Source organism: Notamacropus eugenii, chromosome 1 (assembly GCF_028372415.1).
Source record: "Notamacropus eugenii isolate mMacEug1 chromosome 1, mMacEug1.pri_v2, whole genome shotgun sequence".
Lineage (NCBI taxonomy): Eukaryota > Metazoa > Chordata > Mammalia > Diprotodontia > Macropodidae > Notamacropus > Notamacropus eugenii.
The window spans coordinates 653837340-653849768 of NC_092872.1; the positions used below are offsets into that span (position 1 = coordinate 653837340).

The 12429-nt window shown below is 35.1% G+C and overlaps 1 long non-coding RNA gene across 1 annotated transcript in view; it reads left to right on the forward strand.

Moving 5' to 3' along the window:
• The first annotated feature begins 6645 nt into the window (after positions 1-6645).
• LOC140528133 (uncharacterized) overlaps positions 6646-12429 on the forward strand; it is a 29592-nt gene continuing 23808 nt past the window's right edge. The window contains exons 1-2 of the long non-coding RNA XR_011975087.1: positions 6646-6847; positions 7664-7728. This is a non-coding gene — a long non-coding RNA (uncharacterized lncRNA). The remainder of the gene's footprint in view (positions 6848-7663; positions 7729-12429) is intronic.

Consider the following 12429-nt stretch of genomic DNA (forward strand, 5'->3'; position numbering starts at 1 on the left):
GATCTGGTCTTTTTCTCAACATGAATGATTGAAAGTCATATACATCACTGAATGACTATTTTTTCCCTTGAAATATTATACTCAGATTTGCTGGGTAGGTGATTCTTGGTTTCAATCCCAGTTTCTTTGACTTCTGAAATATCTCATTCCAAGGCCTTTGATCCCTTAATGTTGAAGCTGCCAGTCCTGTGTTATCCTGATTGTATTTCCACAATACTCAAATTGTTTCTTTCTAGCTGCTTGCAGTATCTTCTCCTTGATCTGGAAACTCTGAAATTTGGCCACAATATTCCTAAGAGTTTCTCTGTTCAGGTTTCTTTCAGGAGATGGTCAGTGAATTCTTTCAATATTTATTTTGCCCTCTGATTCTATAACATCAGGGCAGTTTTCCTTCATAATTTCATGGAAGATAATGTCTAGGCTCTTTTTTTGATCATGGCTTTCAGGTAGTCCAATAATTTTTAAATTATTTCTCCTGCATCTATTTTCCAGGTCAGCTTTTTTTCCAACTAATTGTTTCACATTATCTTCTATTTTTTCAAATTTTGGGTTTTTTTTTTTACTAACTGCTTGGTTTAACTCAAGTCATTTGTTTCCCTAAACTCAATTCTCTCTTTCAACGAATTATTTTGTTCAGTGAGCTTTTGAATCTTCTCCTCCATTTCACTCATTCTGCTTTTTAAAACCTCCTTCTCCTCATTGGCTTTTTGGATCTCTTTTTCCAATTGAGTTAACTTCTTTTTAAAGCTGTTATTTTTCTCAGCATTTTTTGGGTTCTCCTTTAGTAAACTGCTAATTTGTTTTTTAAGGTTTTCTATTGCCTGAGCCCAGTTTAAGTTCCCTTTGGAGACAGAGGCTTTGACTTCCTCTGACAGTATGCCTTGTTCTTCTTCAATTGAAAGGATGGGGGGAGACACCTGTTCCCCAAAAAAGTAACCTTCTATGGTCTTATTTTTTCCCCCTTTTTTTGGGCATTTTCCCAGCCTTGATTTGACTTCTGAGTTTCCTCTCCACAACCACCTGGCCTCCAGTTCCACCAAGTCAGCACTTGGGGGCTGAGATTCAAATGAGCTGCTCCCAAGCCTCAGGGGTGGTAGGCAGGGGCAGGGCTGCTATTCAGTGTGAGATTAAGATCATCTGCTCAGGTAGGGGCAGGGTAGCCACACAGGGTTCATTTCCTTCAGGGGTTTTACAATGAGACCTTCAACAATGGATGCGGGCTACTGCCTGCGTTGGGAGCCCTGTCTGATGCTGCCTCTACTGCTGCCACCTGAGGAGGCCTGAGTTATGGCGACACCCCGCTCTCCTCTCGGCCGCCAAAAAGACCCTCTCACTGACTTTTGTGGCCTGTGGGTTGAGGAATCTGCACTGCAGCTGGAGATTGTGTCCCTGAAGCCTGCTCAGATCTATTCCTCTGAGTGCCACATGGCCAAGGCAGGGCTGGGTTCTGCTCTGCCTCAGGTGTGTGACAGACCTTTCCCATTGGTCTTTCAGGTCTCTCTGGGACAGAAATCTCCACCACTCTGTTGTTCTGTGGCTTCTGTTGCTCTAAAATTTGTTGAGAGTTCTTCTTTACAGGTATTTTATGGGTTGTGGGGTAAGAGCTACGGGTATGTGCATCTTTCTAGTCTGCCATCTTGACTCCTCCCCCAAGTTAGACTTTCTACAAGGAAAACTTTCTTAATGATCAGAGCTTCCTAAAGGAAGAAATGGACTGAATGAAATAATAATAAAAATAATAATAATAACTAGAAACATGATGCATTGTAGATAATAATTTATTGTGATATTGAAGAAGGGATTCTAGATCAAATAGGAGTTGAAGTATGCAGGGTTCTATGATTTTCTCATCATACAATGAAATCAAACAGTAGTGTCTTCCATGGCCTGTGAGAGAATGGATTTTTCGAAAAATCCTCCTGAAATCTGGAAGAAAAAAACTTGAAAATTGAACTCATTAGTCCTACAGTTTTCATCATAAAGCTGATTTGTTTCAGGATGGTTCTCAATCTGACTTAGTGAAAAACTTAAAACTACACAGCAGTCAAATACCTAAAGTGATCTGGAACCAAACTGATTTGTCTACTTCTTCCAGCGATGTAGACCATAACCTATTCCTGTATGCCCATCCTAGACAATTCCCGTTTATGACTGAACTTAACAAATACCTCCCAAATGGGAATTTATTCAGAAATTGTAAAGAATGAAAACAACAAAATATTGTATATGAAATTGTGAATCTGTATTATATAAAGTGTACTTTTCTTTTTGAAGATGAAATAATCACTACGTGCAATTTTCAGAGTTGTTCTGTTTATCTGTGATTCTTTCAGGCCTTCCATTTTTTTCTTTTCTGTGTATTAGAATAATTCTGCATTTTACCTCTTTTATTTCTTTTCATTTTTGTCATCTATAGCCTTCCTTCCCTCTCTCTTCCAGTCACACTAGTTGACAAAAAAAATAAAAATTCTTATAATAAAAATGTATAATCAAGCAAAAAAAACAAAAACAAACCAAACTTCCCATATCACCATGTCTGAAAATATATGTATTATTCTACATCTTGAATCCATGAACTCTAAGTCAAGAAGTCAGAAGAATGTTTCATCACCAATCCTTAATCAGAAGTTGGTAAAGTGTGACACAAGCCCCAAATCCTGCCCATTTCCTTATTTTTTTTTCCATACACCTTTCCCAAAGAAGGGGTATTGTTTTCTTTTTGGCCTGTTCTAATTTTCAGGCACTTTAATTCTTCTATATGTTTATTCATTATCTGTACTGTTATTAATTTTCCTTACAAATTTTCCTTAAAAGCTGCCATTTTCTTATAAATTATATTTTAAAAATCTGATTTTTCAAGTTCTCCCATAGTTTTGATGTCCAGGAAATTTTCCCTGGAGCTCAATTTAACTTGTTTTGAGGTTACTCTCTTCTTTTGGATTGTCTTTTGATCTTCCTGCTCAGTCCATAACTCTTCACTGTGTATAATATGTCCTACTCTGGCTCCTTCTTATACAGTTTTCATTCCACAGTTAGCTCCATTCATGACTGTGATCCCTATAGACCACAAATAGTGGTGTTTTGGGGTATGCTGGTAGTGAGATCCCTTGTGCTTTGCTTTTGCATTGTTGCCCTTTCCATTACTGTGTCTCCTGCACTAGGTCAGATGTGGGTTGCCTGGGCAAAGTGTACCTGGGCTCTAGTATGGCTCTCTCCCCTACTATTCCTCGGGCAGTACTGCCTGGTAGCTATCCTGCCAGGTCCTGGTCACTCTGCTACCTGGGCTGATGTTCTGGTTTTGTGTCCTGCTTTGATTATGGCAGGATCAGGGCATAAATTGAATGTTGAATGTTATCCTAGGCACTGGTCTTGCATATACACTTTTGTAGACTCTGGTATAACTTTATCACCTCTCCTGGATCTCTGCTTTCTGCTTAACCTGTTCTGTCTCTGCTTATAGTTTCTGCAGGACTCTTAGAGCATTCTTGTGATTTCACGAATTAATAGAGCTTATAACTCTCTCTTATCATTGTCTCTTCTGGTGCATATGTAGAGCTTTATAAGGGTGTTTATGGGGGATCTGGGTTCCTCAAGTTTCTAATAAACTGTTTTCTTCCCACAGTATTTCCAGTTTTTTAGCTCTCCTTATGTTGTAACAGTCTTCTTCTTCTTCTTTTCCCTCTCCTGCTTCTCTCTTTTCCTTTCTCCTCCTCTTCCTTCTTATCCTATTCCCTTCTCCATTCCTTCAAGATACCCTTTACTTTGATTCTGCTTGGTAGTTTATTTTTAATGTTGTTGCTTGTTCTCATCCATTATATGTAGATCTATCTGTCTGTCTATTTTTGGATAGGTCCTTACAATGGACCTTAAGTTTGCCCAAGGATTAAATACAAAGGAAGAAAATTGAATGGATTTTCTAACCCCTATCAGAAATTGAAAAGACCAAAATTTCTATGCCAGTCAGTAGTGTGATTTGTACTTGAATGAACAATATGTTTTTGCACAAGTGAGATAGGGAAGGGAAGGGGAACAATTTCTTGGAAAAAAAGATCCTATGAGATGTTATTTGGTAAATTCAATTTTTTTGTAACTAATAAAGAATAAGCACAGTGGAATCATGTATTCTCTATATTGCTTAATGGAAAATATCTAGTCTGCCATAGAGTATCATTTTTAATCACTTGCCCATTCTCTACAAATACCCTTACCAGAGATGGCATTGATGTGCATTTATCTTATTGTCACAAAATTTTAATATAGATGGGAAACTAGACATGTTGGGGTTTGACCAGGGATACCAAAAATTGTTGAGGTTCCATGATGTGTTGTGGTGGAACTGTCTCAAAGAATTCAGAGTCAGATCACCTCTAATCCAAGTACAGGCACTTATTGAGACTGATGCCTCTCATGAAGCAGGCTAAGTTCCAAGAGGAACCAGCAACTTCAGAGAAAGAAAGATGAATTTGTTATAGGGTAAAGACTCAATTATATAACAAAAAAATTACATAGACTATAGAAATATGATTACTATTAAAAAGGCAGGAGGAATTTATTAAGAGATTAGGTAATGGAGGAGGGATCCCATCTATAGTTTGGTGGTTAAACATTCTAGTCATGCTACCTATCATGGTTATCTATCATATTGGCTAGCTATCATGATCCTCTCTGATCAAGACAGATAGTTAGGTATTGTGGTCCTGTCTTGGGCTAGATGGATAATGTGATTGTGATTGACTACAAGAACACACCTGTTTCTGTGGGAATAGGTCTGGGGGTCATGGCTAGGTAGAGGCAGCAGCTGGGTTCCCATACATGCTGATTCTGTGAGAACTATGAGCTTCAGTGACACACTTGCTATTCTAGTGAACAGTGAGGCATATATGAAGAAGTTAGGACATTGGAAGGGGAGGAGGATCTAGATGGGTACAATAGGCCTGTAATGAAGTTAGACTATAGGGACTGGGCACAGCTGTATTAGAACTCCATCAGACAAATCATTCAACTGCTGTTAATATTCTCTTAGTCTCCCCTCTTTTTGATAAGATAATTTTATACACACCATTGTTATTTCAGCCACTTCCCATTTTAGATACCTTGTGAATCAATCCCTCAAATTTTTCACAATTTTGTTACCTTCAGATTCACTCTTCTCTCTCCTGCTTATAGTTAGATTGTTGGACTAGGAGAAAGAAAATACTGAGTTCAATCTCAGATATCTACTAGCTTCATAACCCTGGACAAATGGCTTTACTTCTCTTAACCTCATTTTCTTCATCTGTGAAATAAGAATTAAAATGGCACCTACCTCACAGAATCATCATTAGGATCAAATGAGATAGCATGCATATAGATTTTTGTGAACCATAAAACAATTTATAATTATAATTGTAACAATAATAAATGTTATTGCTTTTTGTATTTTCTAAGCTCTTATTTTGTCCTATTTAGTGACTTTTCTAATTCCTATGGAGGTAGGTAGCAGATCTGAGACTATGTCAGAGATAAAGTATGATAGCTCTACTTTCCATAATAGAAAATGTTTTATTAAAAAAATCATTGTAATCTTTTATATCTGTATTTTATTTACTTTGTCTTCTAGTTTCACGTTTAAATGACATTGAAATTACTTGTATCTGAATATTTCAACAAACTTCCTTTAAACTGTTTGTAACTCTAATTTTCCTGTTTAATTACATGATAGTACTCTTTTTTTATACTCCTTGATAAGATATTTAAAAAAGTAATTTTATTCTGAAATGTTACTCATTGCTATAATTCTCCAAAGTCATGTGTTTGTGGGCTAAAGCATTTTTTAAGCTCTTTTTGGTCTTACTAAGGCAATTAATGTGCATTAATTAAACTTCAGTAAGACATTATTGTCATCTATTTTCCATCTTTGTCAATATCTTGTTGTTGTTGTCAAAATTGTCAGTGATGTATTTGAATAAATCAGGTTACTTAGATACAAAAATGGACCTGTGAACTCATCCATTTGTTAACTCCTTCCAAAAATGCAGGTTGTAATACACTATTGTCTGCCAATCCTATACAAATCTTATCTATTTCTTGGCAAGTTTAACAAGAAGGGGTTCATCCAACATATGGAAACTTTCTTCCCTTATTTTTCTGAAATCTGTGAGATAGGAATGTGACATTTTGGCAATCTATTTGTGGCCCTTTTTAATTTACATTTTTTTTAGCCATCTTTTTTTATGCAACTTTTTCATGATGTCTTTAAGGCCTATTATTCTTTAGAATCCCTTATTCATTGGATGAAGTTTCTTCATATCCACCATATGAAACTCCATTTTCACTGTGACATTCTTTTTTAAGGTTTTTGCAGATACCATCTTCCATGTCTTCATGCAAAAAAAAAAAAAAATCAACACCAGTTAAATGTTAGTATTAAAAATATCTTTTCTTTTATTAAAATTTCATAGTTACAAAAGGAGCTTTGTAATTTCCCTAAAGCCATCTTGCTTACTCTTCTGTTTCTATTAAACTTTGGGCCCTTGTTTTCAACTTGTGTATTGATACTATATGTATATGTGTGTAAACATACGTATATTTGTATATTTGTATATGTATAGTTGGAGTTGCTCTGTATAGTGTTCTTCTAATTGCATGTTGAAATTAGAATTTAACCAATGTACTTTTTTCATCCACTCCTTTTTTCTTGGGTCAATCAATACATCAGGCTCTTTGTTTTACTACGGATTTATTACAAGAAGTTCTGTGATGTTCTGGGACAATGTTATGTGAAAAGAGTAGTTTCTGGAAGACCATACCACCCATAGAGAATTCTTCTTTTACCTGAACTCCACTCTAGATATCATCTATTACAGTGGTGAGTAACTTTTGGATAGTCTATATCTCACATTTTTAAGATTTCCTTCATCTTTATTATCAGAGAGTTATTGAATAGGGTTATTTCTATTGTGGTACTGTCCATAGAATTTGAATGATTTTAATGTTTTGATGGGAAATATTATTTTAAAGGGACTACTAATGGGATATTTTGTTCTACCAAAGAATTATTTTCCTAAATCAATTAATTAAAAGTACCATAGGATGTGATATTCTCTTTGCCTTTCAATTGATTGTGAAATGATAATGATTTGATCTAATTTCCATCTCTCTTGTGAAAGAATACTTGTTCTCTCATAATTTTGATGCATGTGAGGAAGCTTTCCATAAAAAATTTATAAAGATAGAAAAGTAAGCATATAAGTTGTTAGTTATTGATGTTCCTTTGATTGCTGTTTAATAATATTAATGCTGCTCAATATATTTCCGTACTTTTACCATTTCCCCCTCTTTCAGATATATACCATATTATTCCCTCAAGGCCCTCACAGTGATATCATCTTCAACCACAGGTGTGTTTTATACACACTTTGTTCAATCCTTCTTTCCTTGTTTTTGTTCTCTGTAGTACTATATCTACTTCCTCTATAAGCACATCAAAGACTTTGGTGTTATGGTTCAAGTGTAGTAGTTCTACCATTCATGGTTGAAGAAAGAGTTTGTTATTTTTCCTCAATATATTTTCTTTATTTTTCTGCTATGTATTGTTGTGTTTCAGTCATATCTAGCTCTCTGAGTCCCCATTTTGGGATTTTCTTGGCAAGATATAATAGTGGTTTGCCATTTCCTTCTCCAGATGATTTCACTGATGAGGAACTGAAGTAAAGAGGGTTAAATGACCTGCCCAGGGTCACACAGCTGGTAAGTGTCTGAGGTTGGATTTAAATTCATGAAAACGAGTCTTCCTGATTTCAAGCTCACTGTGCTATCCACTGCACCACCTGACTCCCCCCTGCTATATCCCACCTTAAATTTCAACCTTGTGTCCCTGTAGTGCCAATGCAATATTCAGAGCACCTATGATGGCTATGAATATGCCAGTACAGTTCTGAATCACAAAATGTAAAAGACTCTCCACATAGAAGATAGAACCAAAACATTTATTCAAAGGTCCTAAAGTCAAATTCCAACACCAGAAAACCAAATCCATCAAAGCAACAAAGAAATATATATACAATAACAATGCAGGGGGCCCTACCATCCACAAGTCTTCCCTCTGTTAGGCTTCCCACAAACCAACTCCCTTAAACAAATCACAAAAAAGGCTCCCTTAAACAAAATAAAAAACAGGCTCTCCCACTCACTCTAGTTGCTGCCTGCTTTCTTCCATCTGTTACTACTCTGACTCACTTTCTGCTCTACTCCTTCCTCTTGTACCTGTTCAGCAAACTCCTCCCACCACAGGGTCCATGTGACTCAGATTTCCATGTGACCCAGGCAGGTGACATGGGTATATTAATGGATGGGAAAGATCTTCCCATTTAAATTACTATTACAGTACATTTCAGAGATTTTGTTTAAGTAACTATCCTGTGAAATTTTGTAAAAAAAGTGATTATATCCTCTATTGACTCTCTCTGCTTTAGGAGATGACAACAATCCTTCATCTTTCTTCTTTGGGTTTTCCAAGTATATTTAATGTCTAATTTAATGTTGGCTTTGAAAGTCATGTCTGAATTTGACAAGCAGAGAAAAACAAATATTTGCTTAATAAGATGCTTTCTGGGATATTATAGTCTGTTGTAACAATTATTAACATTCATCAAACTTGTGAAAATAATTATTTTGTCTAATATCTATGTCATTTCTGCTATCCATTTTTCCTTTTAAATTTTCAATTTTTGTAAGTGAGTTGTTATCACAGAAACTGGAGTCCTTGAGTTTATCAAAGACTAGATTGCTATATTCATTGACTACTTTGTCTTGAGTACTTAACTATTTCACTGGACTACCCTTCTGTTTCTTAGTCAGTACCAACTGGTTTTGATAATTGCTGCTTTATAATAAAATTTGAGATCTGGTATGTCTAGGCCACCTTCCCTTGCATTTCTTTTCATTAGTTTCCTTGATATTCTGGACCTTTAGTACTTCCAGATGAATTTGATGTTATTTTTTTCTAGCTCTAGAAAATTATTATCTGATAATTTAATTGATATGGCACTGAATAAGTAAATTAATTTAGGTAGAATTGTCATTTTTGTTTTATTGCTTTAGCATACCCACAACCAACTGATGTTTTTCCAGTTCCTTAGATCTGGCTTTATTTGTGTGAAAAGTGAATTGTAATTGTGTTCCTATAGTCTCTGGATTTGTTTTGGCAGGTAGACTCCCAAATATTTTATAGTGTCTACCCTAGTTTTAAATGGAACTTTTCTTTTTATCTCTTGCTGTTGGGCTTTGTTAGTAAGTATAGAAGCACAGAACATTTGTGTGGGTTTATTTTGAAACTTGCAACTTTGCCAAAGTTGTTTATTATTTTGAATAGTTTTTTACTGGAATCTCTGGGATTTTCTAAGTATATCATCATATCATCTGCAAAGAATGATAACTTAGTTTCTTCCTTGCCTCTTCTAATTCCTTCAATTTCTTTTTCTTCTCATTGTTACAGCTAGCATTTCTAGTACCATATCGAATAACAGTGGTGATAATGGATGTACTTTTTTCACCCCTGATCTCATTGGGAATACGTTTAGCTTATCCCCATTCCATATAATGCTCACTGAAGGTTTTAGATAGATACTGCTTATTATTTTATGGAAAGTTCCATTTATTCCCTTTATTCCCTAGTGTTTTTAATAGGAATGAGTGTTTTATTTTTTCAAAGGATTTTTTTGTACCTATTGAGATAATCATGTGGTTTCGATTAGTTTTGTTGTTGATATGATCAATAATGCCAATAGTTCTCCTGATATTGAATGAGCCATGCATTTCTGATATAAATCCTACCTGATCATAATATATTATACTTGCCATAAGTTGTTGTTTTCTTTTTGCTAAAATCTTATTTAAAATTTTTACTCGTATGATCATTACAGATATTAGTCTATTATTTTGTTTCTCTGTTTTGGTTCTTCCTGGTTTAGGTATCAGAACAGTATTTGTATCATAAAAAGAATTTGGAAAGACTCCTTCTTCCTCAATTTTCCCAAATAGTTTATATAATTTTGGAATTAACTGTTCTTTAAATGTTTGGTAAAATTCACTTGTAAATCCATCAGACCATGGAGATTTTTTCCTAGGGAGTTCATTGATGGCTTGTTCAATTTCTTTTTCCGAGATGAGGTTATTTAAGTATTCAACTTCCTCTTCTGGTAATCTGGGTGATTCACATTTTTTAAAATATTCACCCATCTCATTTAGATTGTAAAATCTATGGAAATACAGTTGGGCAAAGTAATTTCTAATTACTGTTTTAATTTCTTCCTCATTGGAGGTGAGTTCACCCTTTTCATTTTTGATATTGGAATTTGATATTCTTCTTTCTTTTTTTTAAATCAAATTGACCAAAGATTTATCAGTGTTATTGTTTTTTTCATAAAAGCAATTCTTACTTTTATTTATTATTTCAATTGTTTTCTTAATTTCAATTTTATTAATCTCTACTTTGGTTTTCAGTATTTCTAATTTGGTATTTACTTGGGGATTTTCAAGTTGTTCTTTTTCTAGTTTTTTCAGCTACATGCCCAATTCATTGATACCTTCTTTCTGTATTTTATTCATTTAGGAATTCAGTGATATAAAACTTCCTCTGAGAACTTCTTTTGCAGCATCCAATAACTTTTGGTCATTTGTTTCATTATTGTCATTCTTGAATGAAGCTGTTAATTGTTTCTATGATTTCGTGTTTAGCATACTCATATTTTAGGTTTAGATTATAGAATTTCCAATTAATTTTTGGTCTATATTCCCATGGCCTTTTATTACATATAATATTATTGCAATATGACCTGAGAAGGATGCAAGGACCATCTCTGTCTTTGTGCACTAGATTGTAAAATTTTAATGCCCTACCTAATACATGGTCAGTTTTTGTATATGTGCCATTTACTGCTGAGAAAAAGGTATATTTCTTTCTATCCCCATATATTTTTCTCCATCGATCTATCTTGTCTTATCCACAGTGTTAGTGACCTCCTTTACTCCTGGGTTCACTGAGGTGGGGCTATCTGGGACAGCTCAGGTCCTGCACTTGGCCCCTTCAGCCACAGCAAGAGGGAACTCCCTTTGTAATTTTCCTAGCCTCACAGATTGAGACTGTTTATGCCTTCAGCTGATGTCACTATTCCCAGATTTTCCCTAGGGAAATATTCTCTGAATTTTTCAAGGTCAACAAGGGGAGGGCAATAGCATTTACTGATCACTCTGCAATCTTGACTCCTGGGAGTTCAAGTATGTGACTTATCGTCATTTAATCTGCAGGCTGATTGTCTCAGGAGTGGCTGCTCCAGTTACATGGGCTTCTGCTCCCTTCCACTGGACTTCCATCCTTGGTCGATATGTTTGAGATTCTGCAGTGCTGCTGCTGCTTCAGACTACTAGGGGCACCCTGCTCAGCTTTGCTATGGCAGGTTCTTCACTGGTATCAACTTGTATTCTTGTAAATTTGACTCAGTATTTTGGAAGTGAGGCCTTTACAAAGGACACTGATTCTAAAAATTCTTCCCCAGTTTTCTGCTTCCCTTCTAAACTTGGTTGTACAGACTTTGTACAAAATTTTTTTAATTTAGTGTAATCAAAATCATCCTTTTTTTACTTAATAGTGTTCTCTATGTCATGTTTGCCATAAATTCTTCCATTCTCCATAAATCTGATAGATAAACTATTCCTTGTTCTCCCAGTTTGCTTATAGTATCAATTTTTATATTTAAATCATGTACCCATTTGTTCTTTAGTTTGGTATGCAGTGTAAGTTATTGGTCTATGCCCAGTTTCTGCCATAGCATTTTCTCATTTTCCCAGCCATTTTTGTCAAATAGTGGGTTTATGAAACAGTAGATTACTATAGTCGTTGACTACTGTGTCTGGAAATTCACTATTTTTTAATGTTAGACAAAGCTAAATGTCATATACTTCACAAATGTCATTTGAATAGTTCTATCATTTATTTCTCTTGTCTCTGTCTAAAATCCAGGAAACCAAAATCCATTACCTTTTCTTCAAATTTTCCAGTCTTCTTAACTTCTTTTTTCTTAAACCACTACCACTGTATTACAAGAATTTATCAACTCATTACTATAGTGTTGCAATGGTATTCTGGTGGGCTTTCCTGCCTTAAGTTGGTCCCCACTCTGGTCCATCATCCACTCAGCTAAGAAGAGATATACTTAATCTTCACTCATTCCAATTTTCCATCCTTTAATAAGCATCAGTGACTCCCTGTTACATCCAGATTCCAATATAAAATCCTGGTTAGCTTTTAAATACCTTCATAACCACTATTTTCTTAACACTGTAGTCTTTATAATGCATTTCTTCTGTTCACATACTCTATAATCTAATCTCCAGTAATACTGGCTTCCTTGTTATTCTTCACAAAAAGCAATTAATCTCCTGATGTGTCCC